Source organism: Cibotium barometz, chromosome 27, assembly GCF_041138505.1.
Source record: "Cibotium barometz isolate CiBa-2024 chromosome 27, ASM4113850v1, whole genome shotgun sequence".
In the NCBI taxonomy this organism is placed as follows: Eukaryota; Viridiplantae; Streptophyta; class Polypodiopsida; order Cyatheales; family Cibotiaceae; genus Cibotium; species Cibotium barometz.
Window position 1 is genome coordinate 43,337,622 of NC_141072.1, and position 23,491 is coordinate 43,361,112.

The window sequence follows — 23,491 nt, forward strand, 5'->3', positions numbered from 1 at the left end:
TAGACTCTGTGTGTGTGTGTGTGTGTGTGTGTGTGTGTGTCAATGTGTGCATGCGTCAATGTGTATGTACATGTATATCTCTGTGTGCATGTGTGCAAGAGAGAGTGAGTGTGCATCTTTGTGCTTATATGTGTGGATGCAAGTGTGTATATACGTGCATGTGTGTGTGTATGTACGTGTATGTGTGTGTATATGTGTACATGTGTACGCATACATAAACACTTGTGTGCGGTGCAAGCATATGTACACATGTGTGTGTGTGTGTGTGTGTGTGTGTTTGCATGTTTGAGTGTGTGCATGCACCTGTATATACATGTGTATAACTATGTGTGTTAGAGGTGTGTTATGTGTATGCGTGTCTGCAAGTGTGTATGTACAAGCACGCAACTGTGTGTGTATGTAGTATGCACATAAATGCATGTGTGTGGGTGCGTGCTCATGCATATGCATGTATGTGTTGATTCTATGTGAAAGTGTGTGTGCTTCTACACCTGTCGATGTGTGTGTGTGTGTGTGTGTGTGTGTGTGTGTGTGTGTGTGTGTGTGTGTGTGTGTGCATACATATGCATGCATGTGTTGATTCTATGTGAAAGTGTGTGTGCTTGTGCGTGTGTTGATGTTGTATGTTTATGTATGTTCACACACATGGAAGTGTATGGCTATATATGTATACATGTGTGTGTCAAGTGTGTGCATGCCAACTCTCTGTGTGCACACATACATGTACAAGTGTGTGTGCCTTTATGTGTCAATAGTGTATACGCATACGTTGTGAGAGGTGGTCAAAACTCCAAACAAATAAGGAGTATGGAAATAAATAATAAATAAATGATGACGTGTAAAGGATCCAGGGTGGCAGTGGAGAGGATAAGAGCAAATGTAGAAAAACCAAAATAGAAGGCGCATGGATGAAGGGGAGTGATGGAGCAAAGGTTCTAGAAGCGGCGAGGCGACAACGGGGCAAAAGGGGTCAAACGTAACATCACCCCACATATTCGTTCAGCTAAAACAGCAAAACAGGCTTGGGATATTCTAGCTGGTTTGTATGCAAGTCGTAACGAGGCAAAAATCGCTTACCTGCGCGTAAAGAGCTAGAATTGAAGATTATGCAGGAAGATGATGACATGAATGTTTTTCTTGCTGAGATTAAAGATCTCAAAGAACAGTTGATTTCTACAGGTGAGATTATTCCTGATCATTCTCTTGTGCAGACTGTTCTTGATGCTTTACCTGAGACATATCAGACTTTTGCTTCCACGTGGAGACTTCTTACTGAGGACAGACCTGATGCTGTCAAGTATGATACTTTAGTCAATAAGCTCTTGCAAGAAGCGCAGTCCAGGCAAAACAGGGCCAGGCAGCGTGCAGTTGATCAAGCATTTATTGCTGCCCCCAGCAGCAGAGAAGAAGTGGTAAGGCAGCCCCTTCCACTGTTTCTTCTCCTATTAGTAGGTCTACAACTTCTTCTCCTTCCACAGGTAGCAATAATAAGTATGAGAAGGCTCTTGATAAAGGTAAGAAAAAGATCAGGTGCAACTATTGTAAGGCAAATGATCATGTCATTAAGAACTGCCCTAAGCTAAAGGCTAAAGAGGCAAAGAAGAAAGAGTCAAATGCAGCCACAATAGCGGATGCTTCTACAAATGCAGATTCTGCAAATGTTGTGCAAGATACAGAATGGGCGTTTAGCGTGTATTGTCAGTATGACCCATCTGTACATGATGCATGTTTGGCAGTTTCTGTTGACTCTAATGTATGGTATTTTGACAGTGGTGCTACAAAGCACATTACCTCGCATCGTGATATGTTCACTTGTCTTGAGGCTGTCTCTAATGGGAATACTGTCACATGTGCCAATAATGCTTCTTACCCAGGAAGGGCGTTGGTAAAATTATGCTTTACTGCTACAAATGGCAGCGCTTTCACACTTTCAGATAATCTAAATTCTTAAAGGTTTAGTCTAATGGTGGTGGAGGAAAGTTTGAAGTGGTAGCTCAATCGGATTGAAGGTGTAGTAGTGACTATTTGTGTTCGCCTAAAGAAAAATGATAGAGTGTGACCTGATTGGTGCCATTTGAGCTTGGATCCTAATATCCCCAAGTTTTGAGCCTCCTACATATTCTTCTTGTGTGCCTGCTGGTGGTGCTATAGAGGCCATCACCCAGCCACCACACATGCTTTGGTGCCCCCACTGAGGACCAAAAAGCTCTTTGATTAAAGCTTTGATTTGTAGGTTGGAGATCACTTGAAAATCAACTTAGGAAAAATGGCTAACTCTACATATGATGTCTTCAGAGGTGAGAGAGGGGAAGATGTCTCTTTGTTCTTGAGAAGGGTTGAGTTGACAGCCTTGAGAAATAACAAAGATGATGATGTGTATAAGGCTGGGATGATGGGGTTGCTTCTGGAATGGGAAGCTAGGGAATAGTATGAAGATGTGCCAACAGAGGAGCAAAGGGGTAATTGGGATTATTTGAGGAATGCACTATAAGGAGGAAGTATGGAGGATTGAGAGTCTAGAGGAGCTATGGAAGGAGCTCAGTAGGTTATACCCAGGGGAGGAAGAGGAAATTGCTGCTTTTGTTAACAGATTTGAGAGACTTTGGAGGAAAATAGTGAGGGTGTTAGGGGAAAATCAGGTATCCCCTGATTTTCTAAAGAAAGACATGTTTATAGGGTTGTTGCATGGAGGAGTCATAAAAAAGGACAAAGTTGAATTGAAGGACCCAAATTCCCATGTTGAGGCAGTCAAACTGGGAGGAGCAGAATAATGGAAGAAGAGAATGTGGAGGTAGGAGTTAGCACGTAAAGAGAGAGAGTTAGCTTTGTCAGCTAGGTTTGAACATGGTGTTGGTGGGCCTATAGTTGAGACTTTGCTGGTTGAAGTTCATGTAGAGAGAGCTCATCGTGCGCTGAGGTTCCAAGGGCAGAAGAAGTCGGAGACAAAAATCAGGAGGGGCTGCATCAGGAAATCCAGAGGTTGATAAAGCAAATAGGGAACTTGAACCTTGCTATGCAGGGCATTCAAAATCAAGTTAGAAGACCACAAGCGCTGACAGACCATTGAGAATCAAAATGGAGAATTTTTAATGTTTTAACTATGTGGTATGTTGGAGACCATTGAAGAAGAAGAGGAGGAAGATGAGGCATACATAGCAAACAAGAGGCAAACAAGAGAACCAGGTCAAAAAGATATGAGTTAGAGGGAGCTGGTGGTAAGGAGATTAGGGAAAAAAAGAAAAGAGAGAAAGGGAAGGCACCCATGGAGAAGCCTGAGGCTATTAAGCAGGGGAGAATCAGAGCCAGGAGAAGGAAAATTGGGATGGATAACTTTCAGCTTGGATAAGGGGAACCCCCTTATTCCCTCCAGTCAAATGTCAAGAATAAGAAGGCAGACATAATTTATGGCCAACTGTTTGCAGTTGAATTCAAAAATAAGAAGATAATGGCGTAAGTTGGCCAATGTCCTAAGGGTTAAAGTCAAGACACCTCAAGACTGTAGTACAGCTGAGCAGGGTGTTTAACATTCTACCAATTGTAGATGTCTAGATACAGGTCAAAAAGGTAAGCAAAGTGTATATTGATGGTGGAGACAAAGTGTGTGTGATGAAGGAGGAGGCAATTCATGACCTGGGCTTGAAAGTGACAGGGAAATCCATTGTGTTAAAATGGCCAACAGCTCTAAATTCAAATGTATGGGTGTGATTGAGGCCACGAAAATAAATGTATTAGGGTAGAAAGTAGTGATTGGCATGCATATAATGCAAGTTGGGGTTGGGGCGTACCCAATCATATTAGGAAGACCCTGACTCATTGCTATGAGGTCCATACAAGACTGGTATAGAGGGTGCATTGACCTGTTTGTTGATAGACCCAAGGGGAAAAGAATAAGGTATGATCTGAAGACTGGTATAATATTGGAGATTGGAGAGAAGGATTGGAGAGAAGGTGGAAACAAAGAGGGAAGCTATTCAACTTCTGCTAGAATTTATAAAGATTATTCTACAGGTTCATCTGAGGACTGATGGGGAGTTAGAGTTGGACCAAAGTCTATTAGAACTACAGGCAGACATATGTGGTGTACAAGTGACTAACCATCCAACAGAGTCAGCCTGGTGTTCAAGATGTGAAGCCAAATATTCCCAAAGATGAGTTGTTGCAGATGTTAGCAAAGGATCTGACTAAAGAAGAAAAAGAGCAATATGAAGAGTTTCTGGACAAATACCCCAAGCTGTTTGCAAAGATTATACTCAGATGAGGGGTACCACTAGTGTTGTCCATGAAATCAAATTGAAAGAAGGTGCTAAACTAGTAGTTCAAAAACTAGGAAGATTAGGAACAATACAGAGACAGAGGTTACCAAGCCGTTGTAAGGAGGTTATTATCTATCCTATAGATGATGCTAAGTGGGTGTGTCCCATTGTGATTGTTCCTAAAAAAGGTAATAAATGGAGGATCAGTGTAGATTATAAACCATTGAATGCAGCTACTAAGAGACATCACTATCCACTTCCCTTTCAAGATGAGATTCTGGATCAGGTAGCTGGGCATGAAAGGTACTCTGTATATGTGATGAATTTAGTGGTTACTATCGAATAAGAATAGCTCTTGAAGACCGAAAGAAGACTAGTTTCATTACTCCATAAGTAGTATTCTGCACAGGGTGATGCCTTTTGGTTTGCTAAATGCCTACTAGCTTTCAGAGTTGGGTTGACAAGATCCTTGCCCCATACTTGGAGACTTTTGTGAGAATATTCATGGATGACTTTTGAGTATATAGTGACAGGTTGCTGCATGTGGAGAAACTTAATATTGTCTTTAATCATTTGGATGATGATGGAGCCCAGTCGAACTTAACTAAGTGTAAAATATCTAGGGCCAAAGTTGTACTACCGGGACATGAAATAAGTGAAAATGGAATAGCACTAGACCCATCAAAATTGCAAAGTCTACAGATGGAAAGCCCCAATACAACTAAATAATTGATGAGCTTTGTACAAAAACTCAGATATCTGTCCAGGTCTTTTTGCATGCTGGCTGAGTTTGTGTATCCTTTGTAGAAGGCAAGTCAGCTAGGTCCCTTTAAATGGAGCTAGGTTGAAGAAGATGCATTTGAAAGCCTTAATTAAGGACAACCTGTCTATCCTACCAGTCATAATGCCCTCTCAAGGGGCTCACCTAAAAATATGTAAGTATACCACGTGACACGTGAGTTCAAATGAAGGTTTTTTTAATTCGACATTTCAAGGTAAACTTATAGAAATACATTTACAGAAGGGGTTTTTAATCAATTTTTTTTAAAATCCATAAATCCATAAATAAAAAATGGGTAATTTCCATACATAAGCATGAACGGACTAAAACCCAATAGCCGTATGTTTAAAACTGTTATAGGCAAATTCCATCATTCGAATATATTTTTTCCAATTCAATGTTGTTCTAGAGACATATGCATGAAGCATATCCTCTACAATCTGATTCATACGCTAAAAGGAATAAGAAAAAGTAAGATTTCTAACTTACATGAATTTCTAGGAGCTTTCCTTTGGCTTGATGGTTTGAGGAATCTACTCTTGTTTGCAACAAGAGTGGCCACCAATTCTTTAGAAGAGGGAATGGTTAAAAACTAATGAATTACTAATAAATTCACAGTTTTTGGCTTTGGGGAGGAGTAGAGTAACAGTGCATACAACACTATTAACCATTTACAAAGAGGGAGGCTTCATTTATAGGAAAAAGTGAGCCTCTAACCAAGCAAACTGATTCTAGAATTTTCTAGATCAGTCTGGTCAATTTTTGACCATTTTTAGGTTAGTTTAGCTTACTTTTTTGGATCTAGTTGGAGAGGTGAGATGAAAATATCTCATTATTTGTGAGTTTAAAACTCACCCACACATGTGAAATAGGCGCCTCCTTCATGAGGGGAATTCCCACACACTGAGGTGTCAAAAATGCATCATTTCTCTATATATCTCTTCTTTTTTAACTAATATCCTTGTCCTTAGTCAACTCTTCATCTTATGTGAGTATTTACTCATTTTTGGGGGGATTTTCTTTATTTCTTCAATTTATCTCCTCCCTACATTTGGATGAATCTGATTGGTCTCTCAGAACCTTAATTTAAAATTTTTTGAAAATCTGGACCCTTAGGATAAGACCTTATGAATAAATTATAATTCATTTCTAATGCACCTAAAAATCTTTTTGAACTTCTGTTTTGGGGAAATTTATTTTAATAAGAAGAGATATTTTTCCATCCAAAAATATCTAAAAGTTGAATAATCTCTCTCTAGAATATTTTCTCTCTCTAGACCAAAACAAGGTGAAACAGGATCTTTCTTTTATTTCAGAGAGAGGAATAAAAACATCGTTCCAGCTACTACGAACATTATCACAGGGACTCGTCCCATTCATCCTCATTGTGGTTTTGCTTAGTTTATTACATTTCAACCAAAATTCAGGAATCTTCATTTTTCAATCAGAATCCAAATCAACTCATCAGTTCTCAATCAGAATTTAAAATCATATCAAACCACATTCAAATTCATCATCTAGATAGTATTAATGCTTATAATTTCAAGTCTTAGATTTACTTGTATATATTGCCAGTAAAGAGCTGCAGTTATACCCTCGATATATACGGGTAGTCACGGTCCTTGGAACTATGAGGTAAATACCATCATGTCTAGGCCTCAAGCAAGTCAGGGATTTCATACAATAGCGGTCCTTCCATCTGAAGACCCAATTACCAATTTACGAATTTCAGTTTGAATATCAATTTGTATAAATTTTATCACACAATTATAACCTTTTACTGCTTCTTCATAAATTTTTGACATTTTTGGCTTCTCAGTTGGTCCACTATAGCCAAATTTGCTCTGATACCAGCTGTAAGATCCCTGACCCCACTGCGCAATGAAATTTGGGGGTGCTAGCAGCGGAAGTAGCACTTCTTGTGCGCGGGGCAGGGTCCCACATCGGGGCCTCACCCATGGATATCCAGACAAGAGACTAATCCATCGGTTCTTCCAAAACTGAACTCAGAAAAACTTCCATTGTCCGAAAAGCACGGGCGATTCCTCTAGGATAACTTTTCTCTAATGTAGTCAAAAGCGTGAACTAACTTAACTGATCTGACCGAACCCGTAAGTCCCATAGTCAGATCAGGGAAATGATTGTACTTGGATCATAGAGACCAATGCTTTTTTCCTCATTAAGAGGCACTGCTGTTGATTCTTTTCCATAGAATAATTTTTATTCAGGATTTACCTCGTCTATCGTACTATACAAACAAAAATTGAGTCTCGTTTTACGGATCCATCAGTCCATCAGTCCATCCAGTCCCATGGGTTAACCAACCACCCAACCACTGTAGTGATGGGATCCAATTAGGAATTTGGTTAGGTTTTTTTCGGGTATCAGGGAAAAGAGTTCCCAGGCCCCCTAGCCGGATATTCATGCAAACATAAAACTAGTCACACCGCTTACACACCCAATATGAACTTGCCTTTTTCACAAATTCAACAATCTTTAAAATAATAATTTAATGAAACCATAGTGTTACTGATCATAATCCTATCCAATTGAATCCTAATTTCCAATTCATTCCTTCATCGGTGTACCTAGGGCATCATTGGCAACCAGAACGCTCACCACCTGTTCACTCAGGGGGCCTTTTCAATAGTTCCTAGCTCATAGTACCCGACAATATAATCACATAAAAATATCCAGATGGAATCTCCGTTGAAGATTAGCAAGATCAACCAACAGATCCATATAAAAGAGCCATGGACTCATCCGTTGAGGACCAGCAAGGTCAATCAACCAGATCCATGCCCGAATTTAGAAAACAACTCTTACTCCTTGTTCCAATATCTTCCCCGACGTACTTGTGGGTATCTTCGGCGACCCAGAGCCCGAGCACCATATGATCAGCACCCTCTAGGATCCTTCGCAGGTCACATAGCGCTTCACTCATAGGCCGCTTCCTTGGTCCCTCATCCATTGCACCGGAAGCTCACCATTTAAATCAAACCGAGGCTGGTCAAGACCTCGGCAACCTTGCTATGCGAGACGTCTCCCGATGACTCTCCGTTTAGCTACAACTTTAACAAATAGGTCTCCACGACCTCATTCACAAGACGGTCAAAATGCTTCCCCAGCATTCTTGACATAAAACAGTCATTTAAAAACAGATTTCACATATAAATACAATTCCAACACTCCTCATTTATCCTCATCAGATCTCATCCACTTGCATCTACCCATATACTCATCACTTCACATACATTAACATCTATCTAATTTACATCGCATCTATTCACATTCATTTCACATCACATCCCATTCATTCACATCATCCCGATGCTCATGCTAACACATTCATTCACGTCCCTTATCGTTCATTCACATTTCGATTCACATCACATCACATCCATTCACATCCCTTATCATTTATTCACATCCCTTATCATTCATTCACATCCTGATTCATATGCTATCACATTCATTCACATCCTTTATCATTCATTCACATCCCTTATCATTCATTCACATCCCGATTCACATGCTATCACATTCATTCACATCCCTTATCATTCATTCACATTTATCCGATTCGCCTCCCATCTCATCACACCTATTTACCTCTCATTCTCATCACTTCTATTCCCATCACATCCATTCTCTATTCATTCTCATCTATCTGATTCATATCACATATCATCACATCTATCTACCTCTCATTCTCATTATTGATATAAAGATTGTTTACACATCTATTTATGCATAAGAACAACTTCAGTGGGAAATAACACTTCTATAAAAATCGGTTTATGCATCTATTTATGCATAAATTCAATTTTAAGGAGAATAACACTTTCGAAATAAAAATAAACCTTTTATGCATCTTTCTATGCATAAATTCAAAATTGATGAGAATAATGCTTTTGAAATAAAAATAAATTTCTTTATGCATCTTTCTATGCATAGAATCAAAATTGATGAGGATAACTCTTTTGAAATAAAAATAAATTTCTTTATGCATCTTTCTATGCATAAAATCAAAATTGATGAGAATAACTCTTTTGAAATAAAAATAAATTTCTTTATGCATCTTTCTATGCATAAAATCAAAATTTGATGAAAGTAACGCAAAATCTCCTTGGGAGATGCATAAGACGATGGTACTGGGCTATAGGTCACATGTCCTGATACAAATGTTCCCTTACTGCCAAGGGAGCTACTATCTTCTCCTTAGGAATAAAGTGACTAAGGAGTCTGTAGATTTGGCAGGATAGTCTGAAATTTCGAGGCCTCGAAGAGTGATATAAAATGACACCATTTATCACTTTCAGCTTTATCAGAATCATGGCCACTAATGAGAAGTTCTACCTCAGCATCACACGCTGGTCACAAGAGGCGTGGACATACTGCCCTGCAAATCACTTGTGCTGCTGTCTCTCCGCTGGGTCAGGAAAATATAGATCCTTGAAATGGCGTGCGATTCTGACTCGGCTCATTCGAGTTGTAGTAGCAGAAGAGATGAGATGCTCAAAGGCGAACGCAGTCATGTCTTGTGATGACTAGGTGAGGTCAAAAACACCAGATGAGTATGGAACTTCCATCTATAAAAATAATTTCTTTGATTATTAATGAAGCTTACAGAATGAAAATATAATATGAAAATGCTTTTTTTGAGTTTTTATTATCAATTTCTAATAAGAATTTGCTTATCCTTATTAGCTTTTTAACAAAGCTTTGATACCAGCTGTGAGACCCTTGCCCCCTCCGTGGTACCCTATCTCGTCGGCGACGGAAGTGGCATCGGCCTCCCGTGCGGGGTGGGGATCCACACTCGGGGCCTTGCCTGCGGGGCGGATGTCCAAACAAGAGGCTAGCCCGGCAATTTCTTCGAAACCGGGCCCGAAAAGACTCCCCTCGCCCGGAAGGCACGAGCAATTCCACCATGGGAAAATCTTCTAACAAGGGAATTACTCTAACGAGTCAAAGTCTTAACTAGTTAAACTGATCTGACCAAACCTGAAGTCACATGGTCAGATCAAGAAGAGACTTGCACTTGGTCCATGGAATCACTTTTTTTTCCTCATTTACGAGGCACAACCCCGCTGATCCCCTCCCACAGAACAAGGTCTTCTCATGATTTAATTTAATTAACGTAGCTAATCGTATCTAGTTGTTTCACAGGAATCCTCTGATCCAGCCTAACCCCACCAGCCTAACCCCATCCGGCCCATGGGTTAGCCAACCACCCGGCCCCGACCATTGTATTGGTGGGATTCCTTTATAAAGATTTGGTTGTGTTTTTGCCCGGGTACCGAGGAAAAGAGTTCCCAAGCCCCCTAGCTAGCGATTCATGCAAAAATTAAGGTAGGCATACCACGTACACACCCAATATGAAATTGCCATTTATAACAGATTCGACTGGCTTTGTGACAACGAATGTCAGCCTGATTCTTTTGGAGCCAATCCATTCCAAGGATTCCATCATAGATTCCCAAGGGTAGGACTCTGAACTGGCACTCTTACATTCCCATCTAGTTTAAACTGAATAAGGTCTGTCTCAAGGTGTGTGAAAAGAATCTTTCCACTAGCCAATTCCACTTGCATAGGTTTCCCTAAGTTTTGATTTAGGACTAATTTACGCAGACATCGTGGGGAAATAAAAGAATGAGTACTGCCTGAATCAATCAAAAGCTTGAATTGCTTACCCTGGTACTCTGCTGGAGTCTGGAGGACTGAGGATTGATGGTTATTCCCCTGATGCTCTATTGCTGCATAGATTTGTCCTTTTTCTTCCTCCACTTCATCAGCTATAGTGACTGCTCTAGCTGCTCTAGCTTCATCAGCTATAGTGACTGCTCTAGCTTCATCCACTTCATCAGCTATAGTGACTGCTCTAGCTGCAATAGTCTAAGGTGGAACTCTCTCTCTTTGGTTATAGATATGTCCTTTTTCTTCCTCCACTTCATCAGCTACTATAGTGACTACTCTAGCTGCAATAGTCTAAGGTGGAACTCTCTCTCTTTGGTTATTCCAATTCTGGGAGGGAGTTCAAAGATTGCTTTGCATGGAGGCTGCTGAGCTGGCACTCTTCTGGGGTTACCCTGATTTTGGCGCGGGGGACCCTAATTGGACTGATGGCTTCCTTGGCCCACAAAAGGAGATGGGCAATCCTTGAGCTGGTGCCCAAATTGCTAACATCCAAAGCATTTGTTCTCGCTTCGAAGCTCTTCCCTTTACATTCTGAGAGAGTAGGAGTTCCTGAGAATGTACTTCGAGGGAAAGGTCTTCCTTCATTCCTAAAGCTTCCCGTCTCCAAATTCTGGTTGGGACCTTCCCGTCTCCAGATTCTGGTTGGGACCTTGATGTCTCTTTAGAGGTGGAAAGTTGGAAGAACTTCCCGGTGTCTGAAATCTTTTAAAGGATGAGGGAGTTGTATTTGGCGGGACTTTCACGATGAAGGCTTTGGTGAAGTCCTTTGCCATTCTGACAGCTTCTGCCATGGATACTGGCTTGGCATTCTTGACTAGTGTGTCTAAGGGTTCGTTCATTCCCTGAATGAACCTGGACATGAGTTGCTCTTCATCTAGAGGTGGTGAATACTTGAGTAGAAGAGCGAATGCCTGGTGATATTCTTCGATGGTTTTACTCCCCTATTTTCGTTTTGAAAATTCATTCATTTTGGTTTCTAAAAACCCGGGGGGATAAAATCTCTTCCTCAAATAGGTTTTAAGGTCGTTCCAGGACTGAGTATTTCTGTCCAGATGGTTGGTGTCACAATGGTTTCTCCATGCCACCCTGGCTGTTTCCACTATTTTCAACGTGGCAATAGCCATTTTGCTTCGCTCATTATAGCCTGTGAACGTCAAAATATTATTCCATAGCTTCCACCCATTTCTCCAGAGCCTCGCCCAGGTTATCCCCTTCACCTTTGAAGGGTCCTGGCTAAGTTCTGTGAAGAGCCTTATGGGGACGTCGGGGTCAAGCTCTTCATCTTCAGAGAGAGGGTCTGCTGACAGCCACAGTTTCCTCGTCTCTGCTATCTTCTCCTTAGGAATAAAGTGACTAAGGAGTTTGTAGATTTGGCAGGATAGTCTAAAATTTTGAGGCCTGGAGTGATATAAAATGACACCATGTATCACTTTCAACTTTATCAGAATCATGGCCAATGAGAGGTTCTCCCTCAGCATCACACGACGCTGGTCACAAGAGGCGTGGACAACTGCCCTGTAAACCACTTGTGCTATCGTCTCTCCGCTGGGTCAGGAAAATATAAATCCTCGAAATGGCATGCGAGTTTGACTCGGCTCGTTCGAGTTGTAGCGGAAGAGATGAGATGCTCAAGCAAACGCAGTCATGTCTTGTGACTGGGTGTGAGGTTGGGAACACCAGATAAGTATGGAACTTTCATCTATAAAAATAATTTCTCTGATTAAAAATTCTTCATTAATGAATCTTATGGAATGAAAATACAATATGAAAATGCTTTTTCTAAGTTTTTAAACAAAGCTTTGATACCAGCTGTGAGACCCCTGCCCCCTCCGCGGTGGCGGAAGCAGTGTTGGCCTCCCGCGTGGGGTGGGGATCCACACTCGGGGCCTCGCCCATGGATATCTAGACGAGAGGCTACCCCGGTGCGGTGCCTCCAAAACCAGGCCCAAAAAGACTCCCCTCGCCCGTAAGGGGCACAGGCGATTCCGCCATGGGAAAATCTTCTAACGGGGGAATTACTGTACGAGTCAAAGTCTTAACTAGTTAAACTGATCTGACCAAACGTGAAGTCACATGGTCAGAGACTTGCACTTGGTCCATGGAATCACCGCCTTTTTTTCTCATTTACGAGGCACAGCCGCCGCTGATCCCCTCCCACAGAACAAGGTCTTCTCATGATTTAATTTAATTAATGTAACTAATCGTATCTAGTTGTTTCACAGGAATCCTCCAATCCAGCCTAACCCCATCCGGCCCATGGGTTAGCCAACCACCTGACCACTGTATTGGTGGGATTCCTTTATAAAGATTTGGTTGTGTTTTTGCCCGAGTACCGAGGAAAAGAGTTCCCAGGCCCCCTAGCCGTCGGCGATTTATGCAAAAATTAAGGTAGGCATACCACGTACACACCCAATATGAAATTGCCATATAACAGATTCAACTAGCTTTAAACAATCCTTCAATAGAAATCATAATATTTCTAATCAGCATTTATAACAGATTCAATTGGCTTTAAACAATCCTTCAATAGAAATCACAATATTTCTAATCATCATTTTATAAAATTTCGAGTCCATTGTATTACAAAATGTGTCCTCTGGACTCTCTGTTGTTGAAGAAAAGCTGGCCAACCAACGAGATCCAGTATCAAAATTTGGTTCCCAAAAATCTTTCCTTTTAGTCCATCCAAAATCTTCCTCGACGTACGCATGGGTGTCCTAGCAACCGCGAGCCCGTGCATCGCCTGGTCAGAACCCTCTAGGATCCTCCTTAGGTGTCCTAGCACGTCACTAAGGGACCGCTTCGTCGGTCCTCGCCCATCGTACCAGAAGCACACCATTTTAACTGTATCGAGGCTGGTCAACACCTCGGCAGGCTTTGTCGCGAGAGACATCCCTTGACGACTTACTACCAGCTGTTCCAACCAACCTCCTCTTAGTAAAACATATGCCAAATTCTTCCTCCAGTGTTCTGGCATAAAACAGTCCTTTGAATAAAAAACAGAGGTTCCAATGCAAGTAAAATTCCTAGTTTGAGATTGGTTCCACAAAACCCTTTTCTCCATAATTCTCAGTTTCATAATAATGAGGATCCTTGATCTCTCATGAGAGTAATCTACCCATCATTTTGTCTGTTTGTCCAACTAGATTCTTGGTGAGTTCGATCAAAGGAAAAACTAGTTTAGTTTCGGTAGTCTATTCTTTGTATTTAGGAACTGGAATTGGTCACTAAGTTTCAGATCGAGAGATGGACAAGTAGGGTAACTGTCCGTCCCCCTCGTAGTCTAACCAAATTCATTCAGTTTAGTTTTAAACAAGGATTCCCTTAAGATAAACATATAGTTTTGGGTAAATATCGATTTAGTGATTTTACTAATTAAAATATCCAAAGATATTCTTTCTACCACATAATTTCTCGACTTTAATTCATTAGGTAGAATTATGGTGGAAATTTATCTTTTGACACTAAGATTTAATTCAAATCCATCTTTTCTTAAATATCATAAAAATTCTTCTTTTAACTAAATACCAATAGCTAATTTTTTTTAATAAATTCAAAATCCCTCTTTTTCTCATTTAATGAGTGCAATCCAATTATCATGGGAATTCCTCTTTTACCATAAATTAAATCTATATAAAATTCTTCTTAAAAATTACATAAAAAATCCATTAATTTCATTAAGCTAGAAATTTCACTTTTCTCATTCAAATGATTGAATTCCAAATATGGTGGAAATTCCTCTTTCATCATTTAAATTTATCTATGCAAAAAGATAAATTTAACTAAATTTTCTCTTAAAAATTAAATAATCTTCATTCCACTTTTCTCATTTAAATTATTGAATTCCAATTATGGTGGAAATTCCTCTTTCATCATTTAAATTTATCTATGCAATAAGATAAATTTAACTAAAATTCTTCTTTAATTTTTAAATAAAATATCCATTATTTTAGTATTCCAAATTTTTCTCTTTCCTCATTGGAATACATGGAATTCTATTATCATGCGAATTTCTCTTTTATCATAAAAATGAATTACTAGAAATTACTCTTTTTCTTAATTAACTATTTATGCATAAACATTAAAATCAAATTTTTCATGGTTATGATGAGAATTATTCAATTAATCTATGATGATTAATCCTAGAATATGGTAGGAAGTCCTCTTTTCATATTATGAATGAAAATGATCTATGTGTTAATTTTTCAAAAATTTTGCCATAGCTTCGCTGCTATTATTGATAATTTTTAATAATTTTGAAAGCATAAAGTTTTAGTAATACAATATGATAGAATAACTATCATTTGGATCAATATCCAATTATGGACTTGATTCCTAAGTTTTTCATAAATTAAGTAGCATAAAAGCATTAAAAAGCCACTTCTTTGGCCTCTAATTTGACAAGCATAGAAATTACTTTTAGATTTAAGAATTGCTTCATGAGAAGCATCATTTGAATATAGAATTGGTCATAGGAATGACCATTCTTTGGGGGAGAGAGAGATATGCTTAAAAAATATTTTAATTTAAGCATAAATGGAAACTTTATGTGTTTAATCACTAAAATTCATTAGAGAGCTTCAATTGCATTAAAGATCCATTCAATTGAATGCTTCTCAAGCTTGAGAGCGGTTAAGAAGTGAGAAACATTTTGAGATTAAGAAAAAAAGACCATAAATCACACTTTACCTCTTATTTTGCTTGATTCTTTAGTCTAAGGAGAGATCCCAAACCAATCAATTGGTTTAGTATGTTGATGAAGACTCCAAGGAAGGTTGAAGAGAGAGAGAAGATCTAACCTCGTCAATTTGTAGAGGATTATTAGAGGATAATAGAAAATATGCTTATTTTAGAGTAATACCGGCATAGTTTAGTTCACAGATGAGAATACAATAGAATGAGGATCTATTTATAGGTTAAGGAGGCCACTAACTGAGGCCAACTAAGTTCTAGAATTTTTCAGCTTCAGTTTGGCTGAATTTGGACAAGATTTGGACCAGTGTGGCTCCCTTTTTGATTTGGTTTGATCCTCCAGGAGAGAGGAGAGATAAAAATATCTTATTCTTTTTTAGTTTAAAACTCCTCCATAGATGTGAATTAGGCGCCTCCTTGAAGGCTCCCCTTTTCCTTACCAAGGTGTCAAAAATGAATGATTACTCTAAAATATCTTATTTTTTTAGTAATATCTCATAATTTTTAGCTAATAAATCTTGTACTCAGTCAACTCTTCATCTTATGGGGACATTTACTCATTTTTGGATATTTTCTTTTATTCATTGGATCTATCTCATCCCAACACTTGGATTAATCTTATTGGTCCATATAGGAACCTTCATTGGACCATAATCTAAAATTTTCAAAAAATCTTGACCCTTAGGCTAAGGTCTTCTAAATCATTTTTTAATTAATTCCAATTGCACCTTGGAAAATTTATTTGAACTTTTGTTTCAGGAAAATATATTTTTGGTATTTGTAAAATTTATATATCAAAAAATATCTCAATATTGATTTACCACTCTCTAGAAATTTTTATCTCACTAGGCAAAACAAGGAAAAATAATATTTTCTTGTATTCAGAAACAGGGAATGATTATTACAAGGTAAAGAAGTAAAGGCTTAATCATAATTCAAGCTGAGGAGGAATCTTACAGTGGGTGTATTACATATGTACATGTTCCTGATGGAGTGAGAACAAAGTTGGATCCAAAGGCAGAGAATGCATCTTCATTGGTTATGCTATGGAGAAAAAAGGTTATAGATGCTATAATCCTCCCACTCGTGAGATGCGAGTAAGTCCAGAGATGTTGTCTTCGATGAGATAAGTAGCTGGTATGCACCAGTAGTGAAGGCAATAGAAGATGCAAATGTAAGAAGTGTTGATGTTGCACCACATGTAGAGCAACAATCATAGGTGTTGAGTGGACTTCCCTCTAGAAGACGCCACCTCGGAGAAATAAGAAGAGTTGGCAAAGGATCACCCCCACTTTGCGAGATAAGAAAATCTCGCGTTTTTCAAGTGGGAGAGGATGTAAGATTCCTCCTCAGCCTGAATAATGATTAAGAATTTACTTCTTTACCTTGTAATCATTCCTTGTTTCTGAATACAGGAAAATATTATTTTTCCTTGTTTTGCCTAATGAGATAAAAATTTCTAGAGAGTGATAAATCAATATTGAGATATTTTTAGATATATAAAATCTACAAATATCAAAAATATGTTTCCTTGAAACAAAAAATCAAAATAAATTTTCCAAGCTGCAATTGGAATTAATTAAAAAATGATTTAGAAGACCTTAGCCTAAGGGTCAAGATTTTTTTAAAATTTTAGATTATGATCCAATCAAGGTTCTTATGGACCAATAAGATTAATCCAAGTGTTGGGATGAGATAAATCCAATGAATAAAAGAAAATACCCAAAAATGAGTAAATGCCCACATAAGATGAAGAGTTGACTGAGTACAAGATTTATTAGTTAAAAATTATGAAATATTACTAAAAAAATGAGATATTTTGGAGTAATCATTCATTTTTGACACCTTGGTAAGGAAAGGGGGAGCCTTCAAGGAGGCACCTAATTCACATCTGTGGAGGAGTTTTAAAATAAAAAATAATAAGATATTTTTATCTCTCCTCTCTCTTGGATCAAACCAAATAAAAAAGGGAGCCAAACTGGTCCAAATCTTGTCAAACTTAGCCAAACTAAAGCTCGAAAATTCTAGAACTTAGTTGGACTCAGTTACTGGCCTCCCTCATACTCATTCTTTTCTATTCTCATCTGTGAACTAAACTATGCTAGTATTACTCTAAAATAAGCATATTTTCTATTATCCTCTAATAATCCTCTACAAATTGAAGAGGTTGGCGCTCAATTTCTCTCTCTTCAACCTTCCTTGGAGTCTTCATTAACATACTAAACCAATTGATTGGTTGGGAGCCTCTCCTTAGACTAAAGAATCAAGCAAAATAAGAGGTAAAGTGTGATTTATGGTCTTTTTATCTTAATCTCAAAATGTTTCTCACTTCTCAATCCCTCTCAAGCTTGAGAAGCATTCAATTAAATGGATCTTTAATGCAATTGAAGCTCTCTAATGAATTTTTGTGATTAAACACATAAAGTTTCCATTTATGCTTAAATTAAAATGTTTTTTAAGCATATCTCTCTCTCCCCCAAAGAATGGTCATTCCTATGACCAATTCTATATTCAAATGATCCTTCTCATCATCATGAAGCAATTCTCAAATCTAAAAGTGATTTCTATGCTTGTCAAATTAGAGGCCAAAGAAGTGGCTTTTTAATGCTTTTATGCTACTTAATTTATGAAAAACTTAAGAATCAAGTCCATAATTGGATATTGATCCAAATGATAGTTATTCTATCATATTGTATTACTAAAACTTTATGCTTTCAAAATTATTAAAAATTATCAATAATAGCAGTGGAGCTATGGCAAAATTTTTGAAAAATTAACACATAAATCATTTTCATTCATAATATGAAAAGAGGAATTCCTACCATATTCTAGGATTAATCATCCTAGATTAATTGAATAATTTTCATCATAATCATCCTAGATTAATTGAATAATTCTCATCATAACCATGCAAATTTTGATTTTAATGTTTATGCATAAATATTTAATTAAGAAAAAGAGAAATTTATAGTAATTTATTTTTCTGATAAAAGAGAAATTTCCATGATAATAGAATTCCATGTATTCCAATGAGGAAAGATAAAAAATTTGAATACTAAAATAATGGATATTTTATTTAAAAATTAAAGAAGAATTTTAGTTAAATTTATCTTATTGCATAGATAAATTTAAATGATGAAAGAGGAATTCCCACCATAATTGGAATTCAATCATTTAAATGAGAAAAGTGGAATTTCTAGTATAATGGAATTAATGAAGATTTTTATTAATTTTTTAAGAGAAAATTTAGTTAAATTTATCTTTTGCATCGATAAATTTAAATGATGAAAGAGGAATTCCCACCATATTTTGAATTCAATCATTTGAATGAGAAAAGTAGAATTTCTAGCTTAATGGAATTAATGGATATTTTTATGTAATTTTTAAGAAGAATTTTATATAGATTTAATTTATGGTAAAAGAGGAATTCCCATGCTAATTGGATTGCACTCATTAAATGAGAAAAAGAGGGATTTTAATTTTATTCAAAAAAATTAGATATTGGTATTTAGTTAAAAGAAGAATTTTTATGATATTTAAGAAAAGATGGGTTTGAATTAAATCTTATGTCAAAAGATAAATTTCCACCATAATTCTACCTAATGAATTAAGGTCGAGAAATTATGTGGCAAAAAGAATATCTTTGGATATTTTAATTGGTAAAATCACTAAATCAATATTTATCCAAAACTATATGTTTATCTGAAGGGAATCCTTGTTAAAACTAAACGGAATGAATTTGGTTAGACTACGAGGGGGACGCACAGTAACCCTACTTGTCCATCTCTCGATTTGAAACTTAGTAAGACCAATTCCAGTTCCTAAATACAAAGAATAGACTATCGGAACTAAACTAGTTTTTCCTTTGACCGAACTCACCAAGAATCTAGTTGGACAAACAAACAAAATGATGGGTAGATTACCCTCATGAGAGATCAAGGATCCTCATTATGAAACCGGGAATTATGGAGAAAAGGGTTTTGTGGAACCAATCTCAAACTGGGAATTTTACTTGCATTGGAACCTCTGTTTTTCATTCAAAGGATTGTTTTACACCAGAATGTTGGAGGAAGCATTTGGCATATGTTTTACTAAGAGGAGGTTGGTTGGAACAGCTAGCGGCGAGTCGTCAAAAGGGATGTCGCTCGTCGCTCGCGGCAAAGCCTACCGAGGTGTTGACCAACCTCGATACGGTTAAAATGGTGTGCTTCCAGTACGATGGGCGAGGACCAACAAAGCAAACCCTGAGTGAAGTTTTAGGACACCTAAGGAGGATCCTAGAGGGTTATGACATTTAAACACAAAGGAGGTCATTGAAGAAAAAATCATTAATATTTTCTTAACACTAACCTAGGCTAACTTAACCCACCTCTAATCACTTGATACTAACCAGCCCTAGGGGGCTCTGATATCAAGCTGAAATTAAGCATTTCTAGGGAGACTCAAAGCAAGCAATAAACTTCATAATTAAATAATAAGAAAATCACTCAAACAAAGATTAATTAAAACATAATGAAGACACTAATCACATGATGATTGCATTAATCAAGCTCCTAAAATACACCCTGTCTGCTTTTTGTCCATTATCTTCACCTTTTACAAGTAGCCATTCATATCAACCTTTGAGTTAGGACCCTTAGTCTTTCTTCTTCCTTTTTAATGTGCATGTTCTCCCCGCCGTCTCACAACGAGACCTAGCTAGGGAAAAGGTGGAAACACCCCTTGGTCAATTTCATCCAAGAAATCTTTTTCAATGTTTTATGGCTACCTCCTTTATAATGAAGGAATTTTAGCATTCACATGCACATGGGGCCTAGGCACATGTAGCTTAAGGCATCTTTATGCATGTAGGATTAGGGCACATGTGGCCTAAAGACTATAAAAGGGCACATAATCTATGTACTTGAATACCTTTACCATACTTTTCATACATTTTAGTCAATATAGAGTTTATCTTTCTTGGAGCTTCCGAGCAAAGCTTCCATGGTGGCTACTCCCATTGAACAGCACATGTGTTGTTATGCTTGGGGTAAATTCATACTCCCACATTTTTTATTATTTATAAATTCTCCTAGATGGGTTTAGATTGGGATACCTTCCTAAATCTGGGCCATCGTAGCTTACTTTACCCATACATCGGTGATTCTTGAATGAGAGTATGGATTGCATTATCCTGATTAATGAGTTTCATATGGTTGATGTGGTTAGCATAGTGAATGTATGTGGGTTGGATAAGGGAGGCGAGCTAGTCGTGGGTCAAGATGATTTTGAGACACTAGACTTTGACTGTTGGCAAAATATTATTATTTCATTTTGCGATAACGTGCATCATCTATTCTATTTTAGGTGGCGTCCATTTTTATTGCTAACATATATAGTTATTGGGACATGTGAAAGCTCCCTTATGAATATTTAATTTTACAAGAGATGTACACTGGAGTTCTTTAACAGAGGAAGATAATCACTCTGAACTGACATCGTGACCATCTCTAGGTGATTTTGATGCATTTGGAGAGGGCCAATAGAAGTGGCACTTCATTAACATTTTTGACATTGGTATCTCTATTCTTAGTGTGGCATTCATTTATCACTGGGTAACAGACATGCTCACCCTTGTGGTGGCTTGGTTGTGAGTGTGTGGTGGGTTGGTTTGTGGTGACAAGCACGTACATTAGTTAGGTCATATAATGCATTGCACCTTTTTTCCCAAGCCTTTGGTTGTTCACAATCATCCATTGTTGCATGAGGCTTTTTTTAAGTACTAGATTACGTGATTTCTTATGTCTAACCTAAATTTTGGTTTCTAGTTGTTGCAGATGTGGCATGTTGTGATTGCATGTTGCATGGGAGGACAAGTGTGAGATTCATGGTGTCTCCATTGTGGTAGTGGATGTAGCCATAGTTTCCCAAGCCCTATGTATCCCTTGGGATGGCCCTTTAGGTCCTATTGTTCTTCTAGATCTTTTGCCACCATATCCTCCTCCATGTGTTATGTTGACACCTCCACCTTTTTTAAGTGTTATGTTTAACAATGTTGATGGTGCATTTTCCACTTTACCTTCTTTTGTGAATTTCACATTTTCTATAATTTCATCTTATTCATTTGCATGGAGTCCCCCCACCCCATATTGTAGAGAGTCCATTGGGTTTGATGTTTTGATTTCTCATCCTCATGCGCATGGACGGTGGATGACTCATTGTATGATCCTTTGGTAAACTTGTCGACTATTGTGTGTGATTTTTCTTCGACTATTTGCATACATTCATAGTTATGGATCATTTTTAAAATCGCATTTGCATAGTTGTGAACCTAATGTTCATTTGTGTGTATACTTTTGTGGGTTCCTAGAACATTGTCACCAAAAGCACAACCAATAACTTGCTTCCAACACCTCAACGATGGCATGCCTCTCTATGCTTCATGTTGGTGTCGATGAACTAGCAACCCAAGACGAATGTGATATTATTTAGTATCACATCTTATTGATGAGCGCTAGATTCAATATTGTGTGGAAATATATGTGTGATCTTCGCTTCTTAAGGAATGTCCCTCAATACTACGTTGGTGATGAAGGTGGTATAAAAAAAGGGTCAAGAGTAATGATGTTCTTAAACATAAATATGCTTGCAAGGTAGTAGTAGTTGCCATTGTAACCCAGCATGGATGTTTTCACTATTGTTGCAAGGCAATAGTAATTTCCATTGTAACCCAACATGAGTGTGTTTTGATTTTTCTTATCATAGTAGTTTTGTGGATATTTACACAGATGTTTTCACTCCATGAAAAAACATGTAGTACTAAATAAGATTATAGAACGAGTGAGCTGTAATTTCCCTTCATCCATGTATAATGTTGGTTTCCTTTCATCTGTGTGTAATGTTGAGGTATCAATGTTTTAATTTCTTTTATGCAATATTAACATGTACTGATGTTGGATGATGTTAGTACAGTCAAGAAAATTTGCATACACTGGTTGTTACTTTCGATGATGTAAGAAGATGTAAAAGTCTTGAGTAATGCCATGGCAAAGATTGGATCAATACAATGAATACATGATCAAGCTTTTTTTTGTCATTCATTAATCAATAATAACATCTAATGCTTATCTTAATTAGCACTTACCAAAATCCAATCATAATTTACTTGAACACGCATACATATAAACCGAGTATATACCATACATATTATTTATACAGCTTTCATTCCAATACCATGAATCTCAATTTTTAAAATTGGTATATTTCTTATGCTAGGACATGATGTTTTCTTATACTTGTGGATGGAAGCGATAAAAGTGAAGGTGTGTAAGCTTTCAAGATGATGTTGCAATTGAAGACTATGTCCAATTTGATGTGCTTGTAAAGATATCATAGAAAGAAATTTATTTTTGAAGACCTTCATCAATCTCATTATTCCCAAAACTTTCTAATGTGAATATCCCATCACAAAAACTCCACATGAAATGCCTCCCTTATTCCATACTAATGCCTCCTTAAACATCACTAAGGTACGATGTGTTTTGGCAAATGGCATAGTTGGAGTGATGTTGCCACCCTACGATGCCACACAATGCCACCCTCTCCTCCAATTACAAGTCATATGTAGAGACATTGTCACACTTGATTGTTTTCCATAAAGTCTTACACTTCATCTTTTAATGGCCTTGTACATGACATGCGAATAATAAGAAGTTCTCATAAAGTGCTCAATAGGACGATGCTTCACATCCAAGTATGGGAAAAATATTGAATCTTAAATTATCCATTTTTTTACATAAAATCAATTTCATTTTCATTCCATTATCGTATTAAATATAACCAAATTCTTTTCTTTTAAACAATGCTACATACCTTTACCTACACTTTACTAATTTTTATTATCATTTTTTTCCTTAATTCTTAATGTTTACAAATAGTATTTTCTCGTCCAAATTATCTTAAATCAACATTTCAATCATTTTCCATTTCACTCTAAACTATTTCCCATTTTTTTTCCAAAGTTATTGACATTGTTGATAGTTTTTTCCGCTTTCCTACCTCGTTACTGTGCCTAGCTTGTTTTGAG